The sequence below is a fragment of the Culex quinquefasciatus genome, chromosome 2, assembly GCF_015732765.1.
Source record: "Culex quinquefasciatus strain JHB chromosome 2, VPISU_Cqui_1.0_pri_paternal, whole genome shotgun sequence".
Taxonomy (NCBI): domain Eukaryota; kingdom Metazoa; phylum Arthropoda; class Insecta; order Diptera; family Culicidae; genus Culex; species Culex quinquefasciatus.
This window is the reverse complement of record NC_051862.1, coordinates 114,442,544-114,451,636: the sequence shown is the minus strand read 5'-3', so window position 1 is coordinate 114,451,636 and position 9,093 is coordinate 114,442,544.

Here is a 9,093-nt window from a genome sequence, read left to right as displayed (position 1 = left end):
GGCTTCGTCCGATCAGTTCGTCGGTCAGACAATCCAGCATCTGCTGAAACTGCTCCAAGGTCCATCTTGGGGGAGCACAGCAGCTACAGAAGAAGGTTCCGTTTACTTTGGCGATCACGAATCCTTCAAACGCCCTCGAGACCACTTCCTGTATGGGGTACCGCCCCATCACGTGTATCGCCGCCATTCTTGCTGTATCCGCGGCCCAGTTTTCGTTGTCGTGTGGAACTCGGTACGGTTCTGCAATAATTGCCACGTCACACCCCGTCTCTGCGGTCGACTGCCACAGCAGTTGCTGTGCAGTGTCGCAGTGATTGAGGTTCACCTGGGACACCTCCATTACTTTTTGCCCCAGCTTCTTGTACACCGGGCAATTAAAGCCACCCGTCGCATGAGCATGCACTTCGGCCTGTTTTTGCAGTCTCTTGCCATGTGGCCTTCTCTACCACACCTTCTGCAACTGTTGGTTCGATCGGGACCGTCGCAATTTCTCGCCTGGTGGCCGAAACCGATACAGCGGAAACACCTCGTCATCTGCTGGGTCACTCGAGGAACAGGCCTCAGTGGGCACACCGACCACCCTACTTTGACCTTGCCGGCTTCCAGCAGCTTAGACGACGAAGGCGTCGATAGTTGGATCGACGCAATTTGCGTGCCGCCGTAGGCTTTCCTCAACCGGATTGCCATCGGTGTCGTACGGTCATCCAGAAGGACGATCAGCGCATCTTCTAGCTCTTCCTCCGTCGTGATCTCGTCCAGGTTCCTGCACTCGATCGTTGTCTCCGGCGATAGCGCCCTTACCTTCGACTCGTAGCCTACGGCTTTCTCGACGAGGCTGAGCTCTTGACCGCGGGATCCTTCTTCAGCTCAAAAAGCATCGCTCCGGTCTGGATGCGCGTGGTTTTAACCACGTTCTCGCCAAGCTTTTTGAGTTCCGGATCGGTTCGTACTTTCCGGAGGAGGTCTGCGTACGAAACACCTTCCTTCACCTCGACCACCAAAGCCTCGCCTTTGTTACGCTCCCTGCGAAACTTGGGTTTTTGGGTGTCCTCGTTCTGCTTCCCTTTTTTCTTCCGCTTCTTTTTCTTGACCTTCTCCCATTCCTTCTCCTTCCCTGGGTCTGGTTCTGGCTCCTTCGCTGGGTCCGGACTGTCTCCATTCCCCTGCTTCTGCTTCTTTGCGTCCTCCTCCTCTCCAGGCGTTTCCCTGTCCCTTTTAGAGCTTGGGCCGGGCGGCGTTTTCGGTTCTTTCTCCCGTAGCGCTTCCTCCTCCAGTTTTGCATTCAGCGTTTCTTCGGCTCTTTCAGCTCTGAGCTTCAGTGAATTCCGCGTCACCACCAGCGAGTTGTTTTCGCGCTCTGTGGCATTCATGGCTGCCTTGACTCCATTCACCATCTGCTTGATTCTGGTGTGGACGTTGTTTTTGTCCTTGATGAAATCAAAGAGTTCGTTGACCCTCCTCCTGACCTCCTGCAACGCGGTCCTTTCAAGCAAGATTCCGTCCTAAGGGGTACTGCTGGCGAAGTTCAACAAGGATGACTTGAGAGTCTCCTCTCCAATTACTCCTATCTGCTGACTCGAAGCAGCCGCCTGGTTCAACACTAGGGATCTCAACACCTTCCCGCTTCCACGGAACGCGCTCGCCACTCCGCCTGCTGTGTCGCTGCCGTTTGACTCGCCTCCTGCCATTTCGACGTTTGCGTCCTCTTCTACCTCCGTGTTTTCCGATGCTTGGGGCGCATCGGGACCCTTTTGTTGGTTTGTTTCACTTGTCTTCATTTTGAATCCCACGAGTCGCTAGGGAAATACGGTACGCTGTGCCAGTGCCCTGCCGTGACGCAGTAAGGGCAAATGACGTGTGGGGTGCGCCCCTGTGCCCCACAGGCTCCGTTATCGACTGGGAATTTGTTGAACCCCCCCAGCCATGCATCCCTCGACACGGGTCGCGTCACATCTTGGATTCGGGGTTTGGTGAGGTTTTGGGCTAAAACACTTATAGCGGCGTTTACGGACCCATGTGGTTTTTTCGAAAAAAATAAACAGAGCCCTTGTTCAATTTCGCCACGTCCTAGACATCCTCCCGCTGCTGGTCCGGGAGCGATGCAATGAATGTATGCAATCGCCGACAGCTATCCGCCAACTGCAACCCGCCCGGTAGCTGGCAGCTAAGCTCCGCAGGGACCCTCACCTGTCCCCACGGTTCACGGGTGTGTGTTTTTTTTTTTTACAAGGTCGGAATCTGCTATCAGACACCCGAGAATTCATTTCTCAGGTAGTGTGGGGTTGGGAAAACAAAAGAGTTTTCCCGACCCACTAAACCAGTCCTTGAACGCCGTGCCCTTTTCCCCCCGGGACCACCTTTCGGTATAACTTCGGGGGGAGGCGTTGCATTTTCTGCACTAGTCTACTTACAGGATCCATGCCGGGTGCTAGAACCATTTCCTGTTCTACATACATATGAGTCCATGCGAGGGTTTAACCGCGCCCAAGAATCGCGTTGCTTTTGATCGGCTAGTCATATGCAGCCCTCTCCTTGGACCATCGAGACGTGTACCGATTTGGTAGAGCCAACCGTCATAACGTGCTCTCCTTCACAGCCACACTCGTGGGTTCTCAACTCCTGTGACCATCGAGACGTGTACCGATTTGGTAGAGCCGACCATCATAACGTGCTCTCCTTCACAGCCACACTCGTGGGTTTTCGACTAGGCTCCTAGTCGTTCCTCCTCTGGTCGTCTCTCCATTTCCGCTGGAGAGCCGAAGTGATCTGCGTCACCGCTCCGACGACCGCATTCCACTTGGCGATGTCGCTGCACATTCTTCGCACCACATTATCCGGGCTGGTGTCTGCTCCGATAATGGCCAGCATTTCGCTTCGCGCTGCCTCGAAGCGAGGGCAGCTGAACACCACGTGCTCCGGTGTTTCCTCGCAATCGACGCAGTCCGGACAGAGAGGGACTCTGCATGTCCAAACCTGTGCAGGTACTTCCTGAAGCAGCCATGGCCCGACAGGAACTGTGTGAGGTGGAAGGTGACCTCTCCATGCCTTCTGCTCACCCACGTGGATACGGACGGGATAAGCCGATGCGTCCATCTGCCTTTCTCCGTGGTGTCCCACTCACGTTGCCACCTTGCCAGCGATTCGGCTTTCGCAGCTTCCCGGATACCTCTCGTGCCTCTCCGGGTGTAGCGCACGGTGTCCTCCTCCAGTGTGATGCCGATGGGGATCATTCCGGCTATGACGCCAACTGCTTCCGACGAAATGGTCCTGTACGCGCTTGCAACCCGCATGGCCATCAGTCTCTGCGTTCTGTCGAGCAGCGCTCGATTTCGCTTCGTCCCCAGCGCCGTCCACCATACCGGTCCGCCGTACCTAAGTATGGACGTCGCGACACTTGCCAAGAGTCGGCGCCTACTGCTCCTGGGTCCAGCGTTGTTCGGCATAATCCTCGACAGTGCCATGATCGCCTTAGCCGCCTTCTCGCAGGCGTAATCGACGTGGCTGTTGAAGTTCAGCCGGTCATCCACCATCACCCCGAGGTACTTGAGCGCTCTCTTCGAGTGCACGACGTGTTCTCCAACGTGTATCTGGGCCTGCTGCACCTTTTTGTGGTTACTAACCAGTATCATCTCCGTCTTGTGGTGAGCGATCCGCAGCTTCACCTCGAGCATCCAGTTCTCGATCATTGCGATTGCCTCCATAGCCAGCACTTCGACCTCCTCGACATTTTCGCCGGTTACCGTCAGCACTATGTCGTCTGCAAAGCCAACAATCTCTACGCCGTTGGGTAGCCCCAGTGTCAACACTCCGTCATACATTCCGTTCCACAGTGCTGAACCCAGAATGGATCCCTGCGGAACTCCCGCGGTAACAACAACGGTTTTTGTCCATCGGCAGTGTCGTAGACCAGCACGCGGTTCTCGAAGTAGCTCTTCAAGATCATGCACAAATAGTCAGGCACCTTCATTTTGTGCAGCGCTGCTGCTATGGCCGCCCAGCTCGCACTGTTGAACGCGTTCTTGACGTCAATCGTGACTATTGCGCAGCAGCGGTTCCCCTGCGTTTTTTCCTCCGCGCTTCGTCGGCTTTCTCGACCACTTTCCGGATGGCGTCCACCGTGGATCTCCCTTTACGGAAGCCGAACTGCCTCGCTGCTAAGCCATGCTCGCTCTCCGTGTACTTGGTCAGCCGGTTAAGGATGATCCGTTCCAGAAGCTTTCCGAGGGTGTCCAGCAAACATATAGGCCTATACGATGATGGGTCCCCCGGTGGTTTGCCTGGCTTCGGCAGCAACACGAGCTTTTGAACCTTCCACGGGTCGGGGAAGTGTCCTTCGTCCAGGCATTTCTGCAGGACTGTTCGAAACCTGTCTGGGAATGCTTGAACCGCCGATTTCAGGGCGAAATTCGGGATTCCATCCGGGCCGGGAGCTTTCTTCACCTTCAATCTCTTCGCTACTGCCACAAGTTCTTCGTTGGTGATCAGATGACCTTCGGCGTTGCTACCCCTTCGTCGTTGTACGGTGTAGGAGGCCATGTCGTTGGGTCATGTCTTGGGAAGAGCCCTTCCACAATGACCTTCAGCTTGTCGGGACACGTTTCAGCCACCATCGATGGGCCTCTGATCTTCGCCATCGCGACACGATATGCGCTCCCCCAAGGGTTTGCATCATCGTCTTGGCATAACTCCTTGAAGCAGTTTGTCTTGCTGCATTTGATCGCTTTCTTGAGCGCGGCCTTTGCAGACCGGTACTCCTCTCTGCGCTCCTCTCTAGTTGCTTCGGATCTTGCTCTCTGGACTCGTCTTCTGGCGCTGAGGCAACTTGCCCGAAGGGTACCGAGTTCTTCATTCCACCAGTAAGCTGGACGACGACAGTTCCTTGGCTCCAGTCTCCGCGGCATGGTTGTGTCGCATGCTGTCACCAGTTGTGCTGTTAGCACGTCGGCACTCAAGTCTTGGGGACCATCACACCAATGGAGCGCTTCCACGAAGAGACCCTCGTCGAAGTACTGCAGCTTCCATTTCCTTCCGTAGGACCGGCTGCTCCTATCTGGTACAGGGCTCGTCTCCCGATGCTGTACCGGATCGCTTGGTGATCGCTATGGGTATAGTCCTCACTCACCCTCCAGTTCATGTCGGCCGCCAGTCACGGGCTACAGAACGTAACGTCGATAATGGACTCACGACCGTCTTTGCGGAAGGTACTGCTGGTTCCGCGATTCGCCAGCCTAACGTCTAGCTTTGCCAGAGCTTCCATTAGGCTATGCCCCCTAGCATTGGTGCATCTGCTACCCCACTCGACCGCCCACGCGTTGAAGTCACCTCCGATAACGATCGGGCTTCGTCCGATCAGTTCGTCGGTCAGACAATCCAGCATCTGCTGAAACTGCTCCAAGGTCCATCTTGGGGGAGCATAGCAGCTACAGAAGAAGGTTCCGTTTACTTTGGCGATCACGAATCCTTCAAACGCCCTCGAGACCACTTCCTGTATGGGGTACCGCCCCATCACGTGTATCGCCGCCATTCTTGCTGTATCCGCGGCCCAGTTTCCGTTGTCGTGTGGAACTCGGTACGGTTCTGCAATAATTGCTACGTCACACCCCGTCTCCGCGGTCGACTGCCACAGCAGTTGCTGTGCAGTGTCGCAGTGATTGAGGTTCACCTGGGACACCTCCATTACTTTTGCCCGAGGCCAGCTTCTTGTACACCGGGCAATTAAAGCCACCCGTCGCATGGCTATTGCCATCGCCTTCTTTACAGAGCACGCACTTCGGCTTATTTTTGCAGTCTCTTGCCATGTGGCCTTCTCTACCACATCTTCTGCAACTTTTGGTTCGATCGGGACCGTCGCAATTTCTCGCCTGGTGGCCGAAGCCCATACAGCGGAAACACCTCGTCATCTGCTGGGTCACTCGAGGAACAGGCCTCAGTGGGCACACCGACCACCCTACTTTGACCTTGCCGACTTCCAGCAGCTTAGACGCCGAAGGCGTCGATAGTCGGATCGACGCAATTTGCGTGCCGCCGTAGGCTTTCCTCAACCGGATTGCCATCGGTGTCGTACGGTCATCCAGAAGAACGATCAGCGCATCTTCCAGCTCTTCCTCCGTCGTGATCTCGTCCAGGCTCCTGCGTTGTCTCCGCCGATAGCGCCCTTACCTTCGACTCGTAGCCTACGGCTTTCTCGACGAGGGACTTAAAAGCTGAGCTCTTGACCGCGGGATCATTCTTCAGCTCAAAAAGCATCGCTCCGGTCTGTGTGCGCCTGGTTTTAACCACGTTCTCGCCAAGCTCCTTGAGTTCCGGATCGGTTCGTACTTTCCGGAGGAGGTCTGCGTACGAAACACCTTCCTTCACCTCGACCACCAAAGCCTCGCCTTTGTTACGCTCCCTGCAAAACTTGGGTTTTTGGGTGTCCTCGTTCTGCTTCCCTTTTTTCTTCCGCTTCTTTTTCTTGACCTTCTCCCATTCCTTCTCCTTCGCATGGACTCATATGTGTGTGTGTGTGTGTGTGTGTGTGTGTGTGTGTGTGTGTGTGTGTGTGTGTGTGTGTGTGTGTGTGTGTGTGTGTGTGTGTGTGTGTGTGTGTTTTTTTTTTTTTTTTTACAAGGTCGGAATCTGCTACCAGACACCTGAGAATTCATTCCTCAGGTAGTGTGGGGTTGGGAAAACAAAAAGAGTTTTCCCGACCCACTAAACCAGTCCTTGAACGCCGTGCCCTTGTCCCCCCGGGACCACCTTTCGGTATAACTTCGGGGGGAGGCGTTGCATTTTCTGCACTAGTCTACTTACAGGATCCATGCCGGGTGCTAGAACCATTTCCTGTCCTACATACATATGAGTCCATGCGAGGGTTTAACCGCGCCCAAGAATCGCGTTGCTTTTGATCGGCTAGTCATATGCAGCCCTCTCCTTGGACCATCGAGACGTGTACCGATTTGGTAGAGCCAACCGTCATAACGTGCTCTCCTTCACAGCCACACTCGTGGGTTCTCGACTCCTGTGACCATCGAGACGTGTACCGATTTGGTAGAGCCGACCATCATAACGTGCTCTCCTTCACAGCCACACTCGTGGGTTTTCGACTAGGCTCCTAGTCGTTCCTCCTCTGATCGTCTCTCCATTTCCGCTGGAGAGCCGAAGTGATCTGCGTCACCGCTCCGACGACCGCATTCCACTTGGCGATGTCGCTGCACATTCTTCGCACCACATTATCCGGGCTGGTGTCCGCTCCGATAATGGCCAGCATTTCGCTTCGCGCTGCCTCGAAGCGAGAGCAGGCGAACACCACGTGCTCCGGTGTTTCCTCGCAATCGACGCAGTCCGGACAGAGAGGAGACTCTGCATGTCCAAACCTGTGCAGGTACTTCCTGAAGCAGCCATGGCCCGACAGGAACTGTGTGAGGTGGAAGGTGACCTCTCCATGCCTTCTGCTCACCCACGTGGATACGGACGGGATAAGCCGATGCGTCCATCTGCCTTTCTCCGTGGTGTCCCACTCACGTTGCCACCTTGCCAGCGATTCGGCTCTCGCAGCTTCCCGGATACCTCTCGTGCCTCTCCGGGTGTAGCGCACGGTGTCCTCCTCCAGTGTGATGCCGATGGGGATCATTCCGGCTATGACGCCAACTGCTTCCGACGAAATGGTCCTGTACGCGCTTGCAACCCGCATGGCCATCAGTCTCTGCGTTCTGACGAGCAGCGCTCGATTTCGCTTCGTCCCCAGCGCCGTCCACCATACCGGTCCGCCGTACCTAAGTATGGACGTCGCGACACTTGCCAAGAGGCGGCGCCTACTGCTCCTGGGTCCAGCGTTGTTCGGCATCATCCTCGACAGTGCCATGATCGCCTTAGCCGCCTTCTCGCAGGCGTAATCGACGTGGCTGTTGAAGTTCAGCCGGTCATCCACCATCACCCCGAGGTACTTGAGCGCTCTCTTCGAGTGCACGACGTGTTCTCCAACGTGAATTTGGGCCTGCTGCACCTTCTTGTGGTTACTAACCAGCACCATCTCCGTCTTGTGGTGAGCGATCCGCAGCTTCACCTCGAGCATCCAGTTCTCGATCATTGCGATTGCCTCCATAGCCAGCACTTCGACCTCCTCGACATTTTCGCCGGTTACCGTCAGCACTATGTCGTCTGCAAAGCCCACAATCTCTACGCCGTTGGGTAGTCCCAGTGTCAACACTCCGTCATACATTCCATTCCACAGTGCTGAACCCAGAATGGATCCTGTGGAACTCCCGCGGTAACAACAACGGTTTTTGTCCATCGGCAGTGTCGTAGACCAGCACGCGGTTCTCGAAGTAGCTCTTCAAGATCATGCACAAATAGTCAGGCACCTTCATTTTGTGCAGCGCTGCTGCTATGGCCGCCCAGCTCGCACTGTTGAACGCGTTCTTGACGTCAATCGTGACTATTGCGCAGCAACGGTTCCCCCTGCGTTTTTTCCTCCGCGCTTCGTCGGCTTTCTCGACCATGTAACCAGTGTGAGTGTTGTGTACAATAATTGATGTGACTCGTCGCGAATTTTGTGTTAAATTATTTAAATGTAAATTATTGTGCCAAGAAGACGTTGTGTTTGTCGACGGGAAGTTACCAGGAAGCCGTCCAGCAAGCAAGAAACCCGAAGCTGGAAGTCCCACACCGTGCGTCGTTACCGCTAGTCACCACCAGGAGCGCTGCTGCATAACATCGCATGGGCGGCCATTGGGGGTGGTGAATGTGCGTAATCCTTGAGGATGACAGGATGAGGAGGAGATGGGTTGGCGCGTAAGAGGTCAGGGTTCGGGATTTTGGTCTGACCGTTGCTCGGTCATTAAGTCCGGATATCTACCGCGGAAAGGTTGTCGCCAATAGCAACCCTCACCCGCGAAGTCAGTGTACCAGTGTTGAAGTAGTGAATCCTTGGAGGATTGGGAAGTGCCCGGAAGAGCTACATCCGTGGCCGTGCCGAGAGAGCAGGAGTTTCCCGTAGGAGATTTGGACATCCAGGACCCCTTTGTGTTCCTTTGTGTTCCTTTGTTCACTTCGTGAACACCGCTTGGTTTCACCCCGGCCGTACGACATCCGGCCCGGTGAACCATCTGTACG